General features: G+C 41.3%; 1 pseudogene; it reads right to left on the reverse strand.

Annotated features, from left to right (window-relative positions):
• Positions 1-12735: 12735 nt before the first annotated feature.
• Positions 12736-16178, reverse strand: LOC121177622 (annotated as a pseudogene).
• Between the last annotated feature and the right edge of the window lie 3969 nt (positions 16179-20147).

Genomic DNA, 20147 nt, shown 5'->3' on the forward strand with positions numbered 1-20147 from the left:
CAAGAGCTACCTCAGGTCAACAATGGTACAGGAGAGGTTGAACAGTCTGGCAATCCTCTCAATTGAAAGTGACCTGGCTCTCTCTCTCGATTTCAAAGATTTAATTCATGACTTTGCTACAAAGAAGCCTCGGCGTCTAGACTTGGGCATCTAAATGAAGAGACAAAAGTGTTGAGTTGAGAGAAACAATAGCAATATGATCATGAAAACTAGTCTGTATCATAACTGATATTTGTAGTTGTTATTCTAATCTTTCATGGGGCCCAAGATTTCTGGCGGCGCCCCTGGGTGGGAGCATCAGCAGCAGCGTTTATGCTGTACCGGCTCATGTGTGGCTCAGAGGGAGACACAGAGGGTTCACAGAGGGAGAGAGAGACACTCACCCCCCTCAGTCAGGAACTCCTATGTAAGTTTTCCCCTCTGTCAGAGGGAGAGTACAAACAGTCTGATTTGCCTCAAGTCTTTGTTCAGATCTGCTGATGATGAAGTAAAGCTCAGTTCGGTGGATTCAAGCATGGTGATGACTGAATGAAGTCACACTGTAGGTTTTCCTTCTTCTACCTGGAACTTTGATCTCAGGTGTTTCTGACTCTTCACCTCTGTCTCCTCTCACAGGAGAAGATCAGCAGGATCCTGCAGGTCATCATCCTGACCTCCTGTGTCTGTGTTTAGTTTACTCCTTCAGTTTATTGTCCAGTAACTAGAAAGAAATAAAGAAGTTGTCAGTTTGTCTGGTCCTCACTTTCCCTCTCTGTCTCCTCTGTAGGAGCATTTGTAGTGACAGAGGGGAGCCACAACGCCAGCAATGTGAGGAGCGTTGACCGAGGCCACCTCAACGTCACAGGTAAGTGGACTCAGCTGACTGCTTCTTCTGTCTCACTAACAGTCGCTGTTGGAGCTCGGTCTGATACCGAGACGCCGAGGTGTAAAGACTCCCGGGAGTGGCTTGGATGACACGCTACTGTTCCCCTTACCGTCTGCTTTACTTCGTATGAATGAAGAGTCTATTGATCGTCTTACTGTGCCACATTGTCAATTTATTTTCCAGTTTGATCACATTTACTGGCATCTTCATCACACAAAGAAATTCAAACCAGCCGCCATAGCGGTCAAGAACCTTATGCCCTTCCGGGGTCAAACACGCCCAGTGAGGTGAGCTAACAGCCCTAAATACCTGTTGCTGTGGCAGCACACCAGCGACACCTACTGGCACACAAAAGCCACCACACCAAGTGCCCACCAAAGTAATTTATGACCATGAACAATTTTGCAAATGGCTCTTACAGTCGCACACACAAAAAAATTTCAGTTTACAATGAAATGAACCAGAGAGAAGCAGAAAATCTTTACACCTGAGAAGCTGGAACCAGATATTTACTAAGATTATTTTTCTTTCAGCAGCAGTTTAAAGATTTAAATCAGCCACATTTTTATGTCCTTTACAGCTGCTGCTGATCCCCCCAGACCTCAGGGACCCACTGTGAGGCCACTGTTTTGGTAATTTCTTTGACAAACAACTGTACCACTTAAAAAGCATAAACACACACACAGAAAGCTTAAAATGCTGAGACCTGCTTGGACCTGTTAGTGGTTCTAACCGTACTGACTCTGGCTCAGGACACGAACCTTCAGTCGGGTTTTACAAACAGTTGCACAAAAAGTAAAATAATTGGGCTTAAAATAAATGAAAGACTAAAAATACAGAATAATAATTCTCAAAAAGACGTTAAAAGGTTCACATTTGTTCATATCGTTGTTATTATCACCTTGTGATTTTTTATACGTATAGAAAACTTTCACTTTCATTATTACTGATAACAGATTACGCCTGTCACGAGCGCAGCTGATGAAACAACCCAGGCACTTTCCTCATCTGAAGCCTCAGACTGACCTGCAGTCAAACAGTTCAGGTAAACTCAACATGTGGATAATCTGAGTGGAACAGCTCGCTGCTCCGTCGCCTACAAACACAGAAGTCACTAAAATCTTCGATTCACTGTTTGTGTTGTTTTCATTGTTTACTCGGGGCTGATGACAGGTTTGCTCTGGATTCACCGTCAGCGCGGATTCAAACTCAAATCAGGCCAAAATGTTCAGACTCCGTCCTTTAATTTCTGACTTTAGAAATTAGCAGTTTTTCACAGACTGAGACCAAACACCTTTTAGTCCATGTAGATCTGACAACATGTATAAATCTGCTCCACTGGATCAGTTTTCAGTGGTTTATCTGTTGTTGGGCTCCAGCTGATTGTTCCAGTACTTTTCTCAGGCCTCTGTTTTTATACTTTCTTTCTTTAACTTTAGATTTGAGTTTTATTAAAGTATGAATCTTCCTGTTCTGGCTTTGTGTGTTAAAGAGACTCCATTTCCTCTTCACCTCTCTCTGCTCATCTGAGTCTTTGCTGTCGATCAACTTCCTCATCTGACAACGTTCAGGCTGCTGTGCAGTGAAACTCTGCGTCCAGCAGTTATTACTGTTATTTTTTAAAGGAATAACTTTGTTGTTTAAGGAGTGACCGTCCACAATAAACAGACCTCTGATGTAAACACAGTGTTTGGTGATCATGGAGAGAAACATGAGTTTCTAACAGTGAGAGTTACAGAGTTAAACCCCAGATGAAATGAAAATATAGAAACAGCCGTGTCTCATTTCCAGGTCAGACTCTGAGCCCAGGAACCCAGAAAGTTGTTCAGCAGGAAAACTGCATCTCCGCTGGTTCGTCCATGTTCATGCACCCTGTGAGGACTCCGTGGTTCCTGGAAACAGCTGACAGACCAACAACAACAACAACAGGTAGGCTACTAGCTGAAGTCTTAGGCCTGTTAATGCTGTTTGTGTTTACTTGTATTCAATAGTTGGTCATGGGATGGAGAAGATGCTGTGGATCCTGGTGCTCGTCGGCCTGAGCTCCTCTGTCTGTGGTTAGTGCTGCTGCAACTGTCAGTTATTTTCATCATCAGATCATCTGACCATTATTTTCTCCATGAGTAGTTTAGTCTATGAAACGTAACTTGTGTCTTCGTGTCAGTGAAGTCCACATAACGTCTCTGTGTCCCTCTGTGTCCTCTACAGGGAAGCCTGTTGTTCAAAGGACTCAGACCTCCTTTCAGGCAGAGGAGAACGATAACATCACCATCAGACTGGACATTCAGACCCAAACCGACGCGTCTCTCATCAGCCTCGTCTGTTTTTTCCAGTCAAAGCTTCTTAAGGTTTTGTATCGGCTGATAAACGGTGCCGAGGTCCCAGAGTCTCAGCATCAGCAGTTTACAGGAAGGGTTCAGTGGGACAGAGACGCTCTCCGACAAAGACAAATCAGACTTGATGTGTCCAAAGTCACAGCTGAAGACTCTGGAAAATACTGGTGTGATCTGGTCGGTTATGACAAGACCACGAAACAAAAGGTGCTGGAGACCTCTGGTGAGTTAGCAGAAGTGTGATTAGGAAATATGTTGCATCAGGAAGAGCCAGTGAACTGTTGTTGTGCAGGATGGAAACGTCAGTGTTTCACACTTTCACACATCGGAGTCTAAAACCTTATTTATTTACACCCACAGAACATTTTGTCCTGAATGTGACCTGTCATGGAGAGAACAGTGATGTTTTCTTCAACACACCAAAGTTAACTGAAGGTAGGCCAACGTGTTGCAATTATACTGATGATGGAGAGAGGTACAGTTTATGTCTCATGTCTGTTTATTTAAGAGGAAATGTTGAGCTTCACATTTCGTAGACGTACAGTGAAAAAACCGAGGCGCAGAAATATTTCATGAAGCTGGACATGGTGGATAATTCAGTATAAATACACTCCATCTAATTTCACTTGATCCAAGTCATTTATGGGTGAACAAAATTTGTTTATTAGGAAGTGATTTTATGTCAGATGTGAACAGACATTCTGGCAGCATCTTTTCTCAAATTCTCCTAGAAGTTTCCCTCCTCTCTGTCCCCGCCGACTCTCAAATCCCGAGTATCACAGCATCAGTCCTGCAAACAGCCCAGAGAACCAAAAAACAAAACACCTCAGCTACAGACACATGAATCAGCAGCATTAACATAAAAACAGAGAAGTAAACGAGAGAGGCGTTTCCCCTCTGAAGTGTCTCTCTAAAGAGGCGTTACACTAAAGAGGCGTACAATCAGAGGTTGGACCTTTTTGTCAAATTGAGATGGTATTTGTTTTTGTACTTTAATATCTTTTTTAGCACTGTCCAAGCTCTGTTCCAAATAATAAACATTTCATATATTGTATGTTTTGTACATTAGTAATTCATTTTACACATAATTTCACATTATTTCAGTAACAGTTTAAGTTAATCAACACTGTACTCACAGTGTTTTTGCCATCAGCGTTAAGGCTTGGTGTCCTGTCCTTTGCTCACTTTGGAATCAGCAGGATAATAAAGAGAAAGCATGGTGATGACTGAATGAAGTCACACTGTAGGTTTTCCTTCTTCTATCTGGAACTTTGATCTCAGGTGTTTCTGACTCTTCACCTCTGTCTCCTCTCACAGGAGAAGATCAGCAGGATCCTGCAGGTCATCATCCTGACCTCCTGTGTCTGTGGTTAGTTTACTCCTTCAGTTTATTGTCCAGTAACTAGAAAGAAATAAAGAAGTTGTCAGTTTGTCTGGTCCTCACTTTCCCTCTCTGTCTCCTCTGTAGGAGCATTTGTAGTGACAGAGGGGAGCCACAACGCCAGCGATGTGAGGAGCGTTGACCGAGGTCACCTCAACGTCACAGGTAAGTGGACTCAGCTGACTGCTTCTTCTGTCTCACTAACAGTCGCACACACAAAAAAATTTCAGTTTACAATGAAATGAACCAGAGAGAAGCAGAAAATCTTTACACCTGAGAAGCTGGAACCAGAGAATATTTATTGTTTGTACTTGAAAGATTATTTTTCTTTCAGCAGCAGTTTAAAGATTTAAATCAGCCACATTTTTATGTCCTTTACAGCTGCTGATCCCCCCGGACCTCACAGACCCACTGTGAGCCCACAGCCAGAGAGTCAACAATGGCTTGACTTTTATGTCACACTGGCACTGGGACTGGGAGGAGCATCAGCAGCAGCGTTTATGCTGTACAGGCTCATGTGTGGCTCAGAGGGAGACACAGAGGGAGACACAGAGGGAGAGAGAGACACTCACCTCCCTCAGTCAGGAACTCCTATGTAAGTTTTCCCCTCTGTCAGAGGGAGAGTACAAACAGTCTGATTTGCCTCAAGTCCTTGTTCAGATCTGCTGATGATGAAGTAAAGCTCAGTTCGGTGGATTCAAATTGAACATGCTTCTAAGAGGCCCGCCTTCTAGAAGCATATTCAGTTCACATATTAGAACAGAATATGCAAACACTAGTGCTTCTGACAAATATGCTTCTAGTAGCTCGGCCTACTAGAAGTCCTTCTACTATTTGTCAGATAGTTCTGACAAATAGCAGACGTTTCAGTCTAACTGGAGCACAGTGCAGCAGCAGAAGTCCTGTTAGTTCCTCAGTGACGGTAAAAGTTTATTTGATTTGATTTTCCAGCAGAGTTCACAATATCCATATTGTTCTTTATCTGATGGACTTTGACTGAACAGAGTTGGAGCATCAGGCGTTTTTGTCCTAAATTATCTCTTTGATTATTCATAGTTATACAGATTTATCTATGAGATATTATACCTTGTGAGATTTTATTCTGCTTCTGAGTAAACTGATGTTTGAAACTAGGATTATTTAGAATTAAAAAGCTGCTGCAAAATCTCAGTAATAAAAACTCTCCTGCTCCGTATTCACAAAACAGTAAATGTTAGTATGAGTTAGTATGTGTGTTACAACAGGTGAGACACAGACTGGAGAGTTGAACCAATGCCGCCATCTTGTGGCAGCAACACGTCACTGCAGCTTAGAAAGTAGTTTTTCTGTCACTATAGATGTCAGATGTTCTCTGAGGGGAAGACACACTTTACATGGCTGTGATTGTAGCTCACAGTGTTTTTGCCATCAGCATTAAGGCTTGGTGTCCTGTCCTTTGCTCACTTTGGAATCAGCAGGATAATAAAGAGAAAGGAGCATGGTGATGACTGAATGAAGTCACACTGTAGGTTTTCCTTCTTCTATCTGGAACTTTGATCTCAGGTGTTTCTGACTCTTCACCTCTGTCTCCTCTCACAGGAGAAGATCAGCAGGATCCTGCAGGTCTTCATCCTGTGTATATTATTGTATATATTATTGTGTATATTATTGTATATATTATTGTATATATTGTTCGCCCTGTTTTTGTTTTATTTTTTATTTTACTTTTATTTATTCATTTATTGTTATTATTTTTAATCTTTTCAGATATTTTTATACATTTTTATGGTGTAATTGTGATTGTGATTGTAATTATGGATAATAAATTGTCCATAAATTAGAAAGAAGTTGTCAGTTTGTCTGGTCCTCTCTTTCCCTCTGTCTCCTCAGCAGGAGCATTTGTATTGACTGTCACACAGAAGCCTCTAGTTTTACAAGTTGATTCTATGTCTACATGTAAAATCTGAAAACGTACATTTATTTAGCTACTCTCCACCTCTGCATGTGTGTAGTCAGTGTTAATACATCAGGCAAGAAAATCACCAGAACAAATGAGGGGGAATACAATACAGTTTCATTAAGCAGATTCTGAAAGTTTACATGATTACACAGTTCAACAAAACGTCATCACAACAAGTGTGATAGAAAATGCTCTTTAATGTGCCAGCATGCGCAGAACCAGGAGGAGACAGACCAGACAGGGGAGATTGAGGTCAACTTTGGAGGAGGAGGAGATGGAGCTGGTGTCGACTGTAGGTAGAGAGAGAACAGGTAAGCCATTAAAATGCAGCAAAATAGGTGTAAAACAACATTCACAGGAAATCACACAGTAAGCAGCACAGGGAGTTAAATGTTTGATGCTGGAAGCTCGGCGACGTAGGGAGAAATCCAAAGCTTGTCAGGCCTGCTTTGCCTAGTTCTGGTTGCTAAGCTATGATTGGGAGTGTAGGCCATGTTGCTGTCTAATGCTGCGCTAACATAAGGAAAACAACAGAGGAAACAGACCAGAGGAGGCTGAGGTTACCCGAGGAGGAGAGGTTGAACAGGTCATAGTCCTCATATCCGTATAATGAATAGTTGTAATACATTTCAACATAGTTATCTTCTCCCCTTGATGAGTGTGGCAGCTACATGGAAATAAAGACATAAAGAAGAATTCAAATTGTCATAATTTTTTGCTTGTAACCCCAGCTCACACAGAGCTGCATTTTCCAGCACAGTCAGTGACAGAGGCTGCTCTGTCCTCACATACCTGGGTTTGGTGTCTCTAAGTGGAAACTCGAAATGAAGATTAATATTTGTAAAGTCAGTTTTATCCAAAGCAAATGATAGCAGTGAGATGTATTTTATATCTTGCTTTATTTAAAAAAAAATAATCAATTTGTAAAAAACAAATGTAGGCAAAAACAAACATTGAAAATATTGCAAATGAAAACACAAAGGCCAAAAAGCAGTTTGTCTAGTATCACACACAGAGACATTCATCATCTCACAGATTTAATGTGTAAATGACTGGCGGACCGCGGTCCGGGTCCGGGTCCGGACCCAGACGCCGTCCTATGCGGACCCAGACCTACAATCAATAAATTATCGATCATTCTACATCACGACAGGACGCTAATATTTTAACCAGCACAGCTTTTCTAGTCTTTACAGTATCTATTTAGCGGACAGACCAATTACCTGCGAGTTAAGCCATCCCACGTGACACTGCTCAGCCAATCAAATTTGAGAGTGAAAGCGCGACTCTGAATACAGAGATGAGAGAGAGCAGAGGTGAGTGACAGGTGGAAAGGGAAGTTAGCGATACAAGGAGATGACATTTATAGACAAGTGAGCTGGAGACAGGAAGAGAAGACAGAGAGGCAAGTGAGCGGGAGGCAGCGAGAGAAGACAGAGAGGCGAGTGAGCCGGAGACAGGGAGAGAAGACAAAGAGGCGAGTGAGCGGGAGACGGGGAAGACGATGGCCCTGACACCATTCCAGCCCAGATTTACTTATACTTAACAAATTAAGTGACAATAAATATTTTTGTATATTTTTGTATAAATATTTTTTAATTTTGACTTAAAATTACTTTTATTCAACCAGCAAGCGTTTTCTTGATTGGAAATGACACAGGCGTCTCCCAGAAGATAATAAGACGATGTACAAGAGGCATCACTGCGGAAAAAAAAATTTCTCAGCTTTTATTTACATTTAAAAGTAACTTTAAGTCAAAATTTGCCAGGGGTATGAATAATTTCGGGCTTGACTCTCTCTCTCTCTCTCTCTCTCTCTCTCTCTCTCTATATATATATATATATATATATATATATATATATATATGTACATTGTATATATATATGTATGTATGTGTATATGTATATGTATATAGAATAGAATAGAATAGAAATACTTTATTCATCCCAAGCTGGGAAATTTCGCTATCACAGCAGCAAAACACAGGCACTCAGCCTCCGAACATAAACCTCTAATGGTAAAAATAAACAGTATAGACATTATTTACAGAAATAGGAATTTAAAATAAGAGTACAAAAGGAAGTGTGCCATTTAAATAGAAATATAAAATCTAAGTACAAAAACAAATTGTGCAGTTGAAGCTGAACCTTGTGTCAGATCTGTCATATACAGCAGTGTTATCTGTGACACAGTGATGAGGTGTTAAACAGTCTTATGGCATGAGGCAGGAAAGATTTCCTGTAACGGTCCTTTTGACAACGAAGCTGTCGGAGCCTTTTGGAAAAGGCGCTCCGTTGTCTGTCCAGTACAGGGTGGAGAGGGTGATCAGGGTTATCCATGATGGATAACAGTTTGTTCAGTGTCCTCCTCTCCACCACTGCTTCAAAAGTCTCCTGTCTGCAGCCAATGACAGAGCCAGCCTTCCTGTATGTATATGTCCATGTATGTGTGTGTGTGTGTATATATATATATATATATACACACACACACATATATATCTATATCTATATATCATATATTCATAATGTTTATATTGTAGTGTTCTGGACCTTTGCTTGAAGTAATTTTCTCTCACTGGACCTCTTAAAATTTTAGTTGAATACCCCTGTTTTACAGCATTTGAGGAATTACTGAAAAAAACTATAATACAGAAAACATATTTACAGTAACTGAGAACATCTTTTCCAGGAGCAGTTTTGTGACAACTGCCTGCTGAAGGAGAACTTGGAGGAGAATCACTACACCACCTACTCCTCTCTGACTCATCCAGGGATCTACCTGGCTCTTTCTCGCAAGGGAGACCTCAGGAAGGGCAACAGAGTGAGCCACTACCAGGCCTGCACCCACTTCCTACCTCGAACCACAATGTGATCAAGGTCCACGACCAGACCTGGAGCCAGATTAGAAATATGGTTGCTCATGTTGCTGCTTCAGCTCATGAGGAAAGCAATAGACCAGAAACTGGTTCAGGTTTACTGTCATTTCCACACATATGCTTGATGTACACACAGGAGAGGAAATGTTCATCATGGACCTCAATGCCACACAGAATAGACACACAAACGCCACACAGTCTCAAGGGTAAAGGCGAGCATGCGTACATTAGCAACAACACCTGGAATCTGAACAAGGTGCAGTGTATTTTCTCCTTTTGTGGCAAAGGTTTGTTGGTTGATTCCTGATGGTGTCTCTGAGAGGTTCACTGGTGCAGCAACAACAACAGTGGTAATATTCTGTAATTCTGTTCCAGAAGTCATAAAAGTCATATGTGTGAACTGTAATACAAAATCATCTGTATTTTAGAAATGTGAATGGATGGCTAGATGAACTAGTGTAAAAGAAACATTTTAATAATGTGTTTTAATGTGTGCTTTTTTTTTTAATCTGCAACCTTATTTACCTTACTGATCTTACTTCTTTTGACTGTGTTTTTTATAATCATAATGTGTTTTTTTAAAAAGCGGGATTGGAAATTCAAGTACAGACTAGAATATCTTCAGATATATAAAAGAAATGAATCTTTAAATCCCTGTTTTAACAGTTTGCAATTGTTAATTGTTAAGAAATTTCACTGTCATAAATCTGTTCAGATACTTTCCAGACGAGGCACTAAGATGAAACTCAGTGATGAAAAATTGCAAAGGCTGGTGTAGAATATGCAGGAAAGAAAAAAACAGGCTAATTTTTTGGAGAGCTGGAATCTGCCATTGCAAAAACAATTCCTGCAAACCTACAATAGTTTGAATGTACAGCAATGGAAGAGAGAAACTACCAGTAGACAGTGCAAGAAGCTTCTAGATGGCTTCAAGAAAAGTTTAGAGGCTGTCACTGTTGCCAAAGGTTCTGCAGCCAAATATTAGCGAAGGGAGCCAACAACTGTGTCTGGGCTACATTTTGTGTTTGTATTATTTCACTAATACACAAGTTTTGTTTTCTTTTAATCATGGACATTTTATTAAAACATTATGATCATACAAATAGGTTCATTTGCTTTTATTTGTGAAGATGATATCAATGATATAGTTAAAATTTAGAGCTGCCAGTCATTTTGACCAGAACTGTATGTCTGGATTTTAGAAATGTTTGAAAAACTGAAACTTTTGTTTGATCCTGTGAATTCACACCTGTGAATGACTTAATTACACTAGGGGCAGAAAGCAGATTGAACCTAAACTATTTTATCTAATCAAAAAGAAAAAACCTTACCATGTAAATAACTTTAGTTATCTTTTAGTTATCTTTTCTAAGCTTTTCCCAGTAAAATCTACTTTGTGGTTTTCATGGCATTGATGGACTATATCAGAAAAACTAAACAGGAATGTGTACAAAAAACAAAAAAAAAAAAAAAAACTGAACCCATGAGAATCATACAAAAGATCTGTGGATCTTGGTAGGTCAAGGTAGACTCAGTGATTTACCTGCAAGTATTTTCTGTCATATATGAGAATGGTCACATGCCCTACATGAGTGTTTCACTTTTGTGTTACAGCAAAAGAAACTTTAAAGATGGAGTCAGACAAGGACATCCAGCTGCTACACTGCTGAAGTCTAAGTGTTTGTGATATCAAACTGTAAAAGAAAACATTGTTTCAGTTATAGTGTGTTTCCCATATGAAATGAATGCTATTTTCAGTGGATTGGTATGTATTTTGGAGCAACTTTTTTGGGATCCTATGCTTCTTATATACTTTATTTTTTGCTGTTAAAAACTGATATTTCTTCTGCCACATATGGTAGGCAATATAGCAAAATGCGGCTGTTAGGGTGAAGCCCTAACTCTAACCCTAACCCTGGAGGACTCTTTGGTCTGGCTTCGCTCCTAGGGGCTCTTTCAGAGTGGCTGTACCCAGAAACTTTCCCTGTATGTAAATATGAACTATGAATTAACACTATTTAACCCTTGTATGGTGTTCGGGTCTGTGGACCTGTTTTCATTTTTTATCAAAACAAAAATGATACAATTAATTATTTTTTCAAACTCAGACTCATTGGCCTTGGCTCATTTTCTGTGAAGAACATATATCCGAACACATTTTCAACGACCACACACAAACACACACACATTTATATTACATACAGGATGTTTGGGTCTGGACCCAGGCCTAATGAAAGTGTGGAAATTGTAGGTCCTGTGTATCTTCACTCTGTCCTCCTGTCTGGGTCTGCTGTCAGTGTGTGTGTGTGTGTGTGTGTTTTGTGTGTCTGTCCAAGCTAGCTGCCATCAGGACAGTGTGTGACAAGTGGGTGCACTGCCTCCACCTGTTTTACAACCTCTGGTCTAATACTCACCACTGATGAGCAGCTATTTAGGGGCTGCTGCCCCTTTAGGCAGTTTATACTATTTCATTGGCTTCCCATAAAATCCAGAATTGATTTTAAAATCCTTCTCCTTACATATAAGGCCCTCAGTGGCCAGGCTCCTTCATATCTCAAAGAGCTGATAGTACCATATCATCCCAACAGATTGCTTTGCTCCCAGAATGCAGGTTTGCTTATGGTTCCCAGAATCTCTAGAAGTAGAATGGGAGGCCGAGCCTTTAGCTATCAGGCCCCTCTCCTGTGGAACCAACTGCCAGTTTGGGTTCGGGAAGCAGACACTCTCTCTAATTTTAAAATTAAGCTTAAAACCTTTTTATTTGACAAAGCTTATCATTAGTTGTCGTTACAGTTTTAGTTATTATGACAAAACCTATAGTTTGTCACAATTATTTTTATAGACACTGTTATAGTTAAGGATAAAGGATAACAGGCCCGTCAATTCTTCCAAGTTTGTGCACACGGCTGACACGTCCCTGGTATCCTATGTGCCAAAGAAGGGCAAGAATGTGGTACTCATGAGTACACTGCACAGGGATGAGAACATCTGTGGCCAGGAGCATCAAAAACAGGAGATCTTTTCATTATTTCAGCCAGCAGCAACAAAAAGAGGAGTATGTCGACCCAAGATGGACAGAAAAACACAATATACATGCATCGAGTGCAAGAACTACATATGCAACACACACAGTAAATGTGTTCAATGAGGCTGATGTGTTTTCCAGACTGACATGGTTAGTATGTGTTCAGCTTGTGTTTAAATCGACTTGAATGGGCTGAATTTCAAGTTGTTCAAATAGTACTGGCACAGACCCTCGTCCCTGAGCAGCAGATCGGTCCACTGATGGGAAAACTGCTAAGACTGTGAAGAAGTGAGGAGCATGAAAGAGACATTGAAGCTCACGGGTTCCTCTGTGAAACAAACAAAACCTGCTTTACAGGAACAATGTTCAGAACCACTGAAATACAACAACAACTTTACTAATAGTAAAATGTATTTACTGATTAGTGATGGTGTGAAAACCTAATATCAACCTCTGTCAGCTTCACCTCTGACAGTGTGTAAAGGTCTCAGGGCTGCTTATTCAGGGCTGACGTGAAAGTGTTTACCTTAAGCAGGTGGAGCTGCTGGGCCCAGACCTCCAGCGTTGGGAGCAGACTACGAAACTCTGACAGCTCTAAACCAACGGAGGATGGTTCGTGTCTGTGCTGGCATGATGGAGCGCTGGCATTAGCCACAACTGTGCTGATCTCGGTCAACAGCTGAAATAGAGGGGGAGAAATACAGAAAAAAAAAAGTCCTTGACAGTTATGTTTGAAGAAGTAGATTTCAGAAAGCAACAAGGACCCAGAAGTCTTTGAGGGGTCCCAGTCGCAAAACTTACATGGTGATAGCGGGCACATAAACCGGCTTCCCTGGCTCGATCACTGATGTGCTCATGAACTGCAGTTGCGTTGTCTTCTTTAGGTAGTCTGCAAAGATGGTTGGTACTGAGACTACCAGGTTAAACTCCAAAGACATTCAGTGCTCCTACCTTGTGTTATTGGGTTTGATTAATCCTTCCAAGCGACGCAGTTTGTGTTTGTAGAACTTCACTTCTTTGAGGGTCGGCCTACACAGAAAAACACAATCAACACTGATACCACAGCAAATGCACTTGTTTCGAGCAGGGTGAACGTACACACCTTGTTTCCAGTTCCTGCTTCAGGCGCTCAGCTTCCCGCTTTAGCTCTTCGATTTGACTTTTGCTTTCCTTCTGCTGGTCCCGATATGCCTTAGAAGAGACACAAAAGGTTTTATCTACATCGCTGTATCAGTGGAAGACATTTCAGAAAACTCAATCAGAGATTGTTGGATTACCTTGAGGATGGTTTGGAAAGATTGTGTAATATTGCTAGATGTCTTCTTCATTTGGTTTTGACGAGGTCCTGATAATTCTCCTTTAGCTGACCTGGGGTGAAAATAGACACCTTAATGCAAGCAGGAGCAACAAAGTTCTTTAGGATTGCATTTTTCTAGTCTACTAGTCTACTATTTTCTGGCATGTTACCTGAGCTCATCCAGCAGCCGAGACATTTCGGTCTCATAGAAGTCAATCACATCCAGGACCCTGCACGTACAACATGGGGAAATTCAGCCTTTTCTATTCCATGTTAACTGGTGATTAAAACTGTTCAGGAAGTAGAACTCTTTAACAACTTAAACCACAATGCCTCACTGTGTACGCACAAATACTATGCATGACGTGGTCCAATCAGAAACCAGAAATGCTCTTACTGCTGGTCTGCTGCAGAGCTGTCTTGGCTGACTCTCTTACAGATGTGCTGGAAAGTCTGACTCCGGTGAGCTAAGTGACGCTCTTCTTCTTTGACTGTAAAATAAAGCTTCCTCTGAAGTTCAGCTTCTTTCTCCTTCTGCCTCAACAGCTTCTGCTCCAGAACCTCACACAGTTTCTTGCGTGAGATAACAATTACACAGCCACATTTATAAATCACGCAGTTTATCATACATGTAAGCTTATGTAAGACTCTTGACGTACTTGTGCTTCTTGTTTTTCCTGCTGAAGTTGCTGTGTCTGGCTGCGATGCTGGACAGCCTTGCAGAGGTAGCGGTCCTCCAGGTTCTGGACTCTGGTCTTCACACCGTCCAGCAGCCCCTCAAGCTCTGTGGCCCGCTGAGACTGAAGAGCCGCTCGACTCGTGCTCCTGAACCTCCTCTCTGGAAACACAAACAGAAAAGGGTCATTCTCACAGAGCACCTTTTATTTACACCTGCTTCTTCCTTCTTAAGGTGGACAGGACTGGGTCCATGATGTCTGGTTTTTGGACAAAGCCCAGCCGAAAACAAAAGACTCATCTTTGGTGCAACAGATCAAGGACAAAAAATTGAGCTCCCCTTTCTTCTGTGTCCCTGATATGAAACCTGATATGAAAGAGGATTAGGGCCACGTGTGAGGAAAAAAAAAATCAGAATTCCGAGTTTGAAGTCAGACTTGTGAGAAAGAATTCAGAATTCTGGGAATAAAGTTGGAATTCTGAGATTAAAGTTAGAATTCTGACTTAAAAAGTCTGAACGTATTTCACCTGTTCTCAGATCTCTGCAGAATCAGTTTTAAAATTCCGCTACTGGTCTACAAAGCTGTAAAATACCTTTGAGCTCAGGTCTAAGACCTCTCAGGTCCACATCCAGTGTCCTGTCCTTGTTCTAACTCTACAGCAGGGGGAGCCTAAGGATCTGAGCGAGGCCCCCCCCATACTGAACACTTTCAAAAGCAGGTTAGAAACTTGACACGCCTGTCTATGTCTTAGTGTGTGTGTTTTGAAGGTGCCCACCCAGATTTGTCTTGGTATGCCTGACAACCACCCCAACACTGGTCTGTGATCACCACCTGGCTGCGGTCCAGCTTCAAGGTTTACACTTCATACCTGTAATGAGCTAGAAGGCTCATTGAGTATCTCCGGGATACCATCTGATGCTGATAAAATTGGATAACAGAGGGACAGGTGGTCGCCACAACAATGCATATACATTATTAAACAGATGTGTGGATGCAAAACACCCACTGACATGTAATATCTGCACAGTGCAGGCTTCTACTGTGAAGGATTTCTATAAGACTATAAGGGAGAGGTGATGTTTATTGTTCCTTTAATAGATAAAGTTCTCCTGCAGAAACAAAGCTGTCTGGCTCCTACATAATTTCATGTGCTCAATTTTTAATAAGCTCCTCTGATTTGGATATTTATCAATCATTTTGTCAACTGTTAAAAATGTCTAATTCTCTGAAACCTACACTACATTCAAGATGAAGTAATAAAAAGGAATAACTGGCGGCTGAATTGCTTGGCTCACTTGAGTTGGTTGTTGGACTTGACAAGCTCCTGGATGAGAGCTTGTCTCCTCTCAGAGTCTGTGAGCATGGTCCTCAGAGTGGTCCTGATCTCCCCAGCTGACCTCCTGTCCAGCAGAACCAAATCTAAAATTACACGGAGACTCATGCACAACGGAAACTTACTTACTTAAAAAAACTTACTTAAAAATGACAAATTTGCAAAGAAAAGAGCCATTGACTGTACCTGAAAGGTTCTTGTTCTCTACAGGATCTGTGAAATGGACTGGCTTAAAACCATGATGCTGGAGGAGTTTATTCACATCATCCCATTCAACCTGCTCCTGCTGCAGCACAAACACAAACAACCGAGGAGGAAAAGAAAAATGTAGGACAAGTCAAACATTTTAGAGCAATGTCAACCCTGTTTGCTACCTGGAACTGCCTGTAGGTCCACAGATAGACATATGTCTTATTTCTCCAATGTAAGAAGTAATTAGGCCTGATGTCCATTCTTCAGAGTAGCAACCGTACTTGAGTGCCTTTCACCTGTCAAACCCACTGTAGTGATCCGGTTTCTGCAGTCCCCCACAGCTGAGAGAAGACGCCCCTTTAGCGTTACACAAATGAATGAAAGATGACCCACTGTTTGCCCAGTGTCTGACTGACTGACACACACACACACACACACACACACACACACACGGTATATAGTGCGGTAACTTGCCTGTTCCATCGTTTCACCTTGGCTGCAAGAAATGAAACAAGGCACAGGCGTTAGTGACCTAAGATTTAAACAAAACTCCTAAACTCGATTGGAAAATTCAGACAATTTAAAGTTGCTAAATGGTTTCTGACATTAAATTACCAAAGTTTATTAAAATAAGATTATTTTTTAAATCTGGAAGTTATTATTGTAAATTCGGCACAGAAGACAAATCAAAGCGGACCACTTACTTTGATAAAACCACAATCCACTGAGCTCGGTTAGCTTTTAGCGAGTTAGGTAGGGCGAACGGTTCTAACTTGATAAGATTTTCAGCAATTAGCGGGCTTTGCACCGCAACAAGAGTAAAACGACACTGATATTGCTAAATGAGTGAAACCCACTTGTTGTTATTTGCCTACCTTTCCGATAACCTGGACTCGGACAACTGCTAAGTTTAATAGTTACTCCGCTACTCTGCTCCTCTTCCGGCATTCAAGTAAGTGCGTGGTTACGTCACCAACGTATTGGCGGTTACGTGACCAATGGGATGGATGGATTTGATTTTCCTAACCTATCAGTGTGTGTGTGTGTGTGTGTGTGTGTGTGTGTGTGTGTGTGTGTGTGTGTGTGTGTGTGTGTGTGTGAGAGAGAGAGAGAGAGAGAGAGAGAGAGAGAGAGTGTCTGCTGCCACCTGGCTGGCAGCATTGAACCTGTTCTGGTCATCGTTGTAATTCTTAATTGTAAAATATAATAAATTAATTAATTAGTTTATTTATTTATTTATTTTTATATCACAATTGTTTTTTCATGTGTGAACAATGTGAACATATAACACAAAACAAAGCAAAGCTAAATTAAATTAAATTAAAAATCTGAGTTTGAGGTCAGAACTCTGAGAAAAAAAGTCAGAATCAAGACTTTAATCTCAGATTCCTGAGTTTAAACTCAGAATCCTACTTTTTTTCCTTCTTTTTGCACACTTGGCCCTACTCTTCTCTACTGAACAGATGTCCATGTAGAGATTTCTCATCACTTTAATGTAGTAAAAGGTAAATCTGGAGATTTCTTTTTAAATGACAGTCCCTTTTGCATAATTCATATGAAAGTGTACAATTTTTACTTAATAATTCAACTCATCCCTGCTCCTGGGTCTCTCCTGAACAGGGGGCAGTGAGATCCCATCCAATAACCAGAGACACATGGCGATGCCTGGTCTGAGCAGTCCCTCTGTCTGAGGAAATGCATCCAAATCCAGACAGTTGTGTCATATTCTGGACTCACACATTGTAGTTTTTGTTTGGTTTAGGGACATTTCAATCATTCCTTGGAGGCTTTTCCTAAGCTTACAAGTACAAAGGTCAACTCCCTGATTTCTCTCCGACTCTCAACCATTGACATATAGCGCTGCTGAGTTTTTCTAATTTAATTTTTAATGCTTTTAGTAGCACAAGTAATAATTAATTCAGCCACCATGACTATCTCTACACACTGCTGAACTAGAGAGCTGCTAAAATATGTTTCATTGTTCTTACCAGACAAATGACAATAAAACTTCTTCCTCTTCTTCTTCTTCTTCTTCTTGTACTAAACAATAGCAACCACAAGATGGAACACATGTTACAGAACTGGACACAATGCAACACTGTGTTAATGTGCAAATCTTTTCAGATCATCTATACTTTACAGGGGGAGCCAGGGGGAACAGAACCCAGGCAGAGGTGGTCCACATGACACTACCATCCTCCCTCTCTTGAGGGAATGGCCTTGGATGTCCCACCAGGCTTGTGAGTGTGGCAACGATGGAAGTCTTCAGTGAGAAAAAGGATCCAGGATGTGATGGAGATGTGGATCCCAAGAACTGGAGTGGAGGAGGTGTGACTGCCAGTCAAAAATGTTGGGGAGTGCCAGAGTGCTGAGTTTGCCAATCAGTTTCATGGGGGAGATTTAATGTTATATTGAACAACCAACACCATTCTGATGTAGGTGTTGTTGTTTCCAATAAGTATGAATATATACAGATCCATTAGACACACTTACTGTTACAACCAGATTACAAAGACTTGGACCCAAATGCAGACTCCAGGACTCAGAGATATAGTGAAAAGTCCAGTCTTTTTTGCCACCAGAAAGTTCAGGCAAAAGTCACTGTTAATCTGAGGCAGAATTTCTGGAGGCAGCAGAGGACGGAGAAACCCAGGTTGATGTAGAAGAGCAGACAAGGATCACAAGAGGACAGAGAGTAAATTGTCTTCTTCCAGAGTGTGGTATGGCAGGAACTCCTGAGGCACAAACCAGACAGGAAGACTGAAGAACTGGCAAAGAACAGACTGCTGAACCGGTCCTTAAATACTGAAGGAAGAGGGTGGAGTGATGAGATGATTCCTAACTGGTGTGAAGACAATATGGCGGGAAAATGAGACATCCCCATGCCCTGTCCAACCAAGAACACACACTCCAGCCTAATCCTAACACCTACAGCGAAGGCTTCACGACAAAGACCTCCAAAAAATTAATTAATTTGATCAACTTTGCTTGCAACAGCTCTAATGCATCTCCATTTGTGATTCATGTTTCCTGGCTGCTACAATGTCATGTCAAAATGATGGTATTGACTAAAAATCTGGTGAATGCTGCCGTGCTTTTGTTGTTGTTGACATAATGCCAGGCACCTGCTGTTTATCTGTTGCTATCTAAAGCTTTCCTCACTTCCATCCCCCGCATTTGCTGGTAGGGGCCTATTACTTTGTGTCATATCAGCCACCAGCACCTGGGCAACATGAGAGAGGCAGATAATCTCACTGTGGATTATCTGTCCTCTCTTCATCATCAGCAAAACAGCCAGACCCCTGAAAACTGACAGAGATTTCTATATTGACACTTTTCAGCAAGAATCTCTCTGGCTCCATTCCCTCCATGCGAGAACAAAGTTTAGAGGCTGATTTCCAAGCTGAGGTATCTGAGCTGATGGAGTCTGGCTTAAAATGAGTGAAAGGAGAGCTTCAAGGTGAAGTGGGATTAGTGAAAACAGCCCTTCATACCCCTCCACCTTCCCCAATTTATCTGCAAATTATGTTCCTGGGCTAAGTCTTTGAGAGGGGTGACGGAAAACGGACCTTGTCCTCATCAAATTTGAAGTCTTCCCCTCAACCGCTTTATAATACTTGGATAGCCATAGTAAAAATTAAAAAAAAAAAGTTTATAGTTTGAGTTTCAGATGATTACTGTACATCCGATCAAGATGGATTCATATGTGTCAGCAAATCTCAAGAGAAGACCCAAACCAAGAATGTGATTGTTTCTTTGTGTTAGTTTCATTTTTGAAAAGGTTCATTCATTGGTCTCTCAAACGGGACAAAGTAGTGCATTTGTTGGGGACTATTTTCAGTGGTGGACTAATCCACATTTGGGGGCAGCTGGGCCCCAAATTGTATTTCGACTGAGTCAAAATAAACCAGTGTTTTGATCAGTTTTGTTCTGAAAAGTCCTGAGAGTTTTGTTGTCTCCTGTCCTCCCACCATCAAATTCTCTGGCTTAGTGGCTGAAGCTATCCGTCCATTAGGACATCTCCTCATTTGTCACAGCTCGTTTCCCCAGCAATCAAACCCCATTAGCCACTTAATGGGCCTCTCCATGGACTTAATGTACATTCAGTACAGAAAGGCAGCACTATGAAAACCACAGTTTGCTTTTTCTCTGAGATGCAAATTCACAACTTTATAATTTAACTTTTACAACAGTCTGTCACACATTGGTTTTTTACCTTTAAAGTTTAA

This window comes from Toxotes jaculatrix, chromosome 24 (genome assembly GCF_017976425.1).
Source record: "Toxotes jaculatrix isolate fToxJac2 chromosome 24, fToxJac2.pri, whole genome shotgun sequence".
Taxonomy (NCBI): Eukaryota; Metazoa; Chordata; class Actinopteri; family Toxotidae; genus Toxotes; species Toxotes jaculatrix.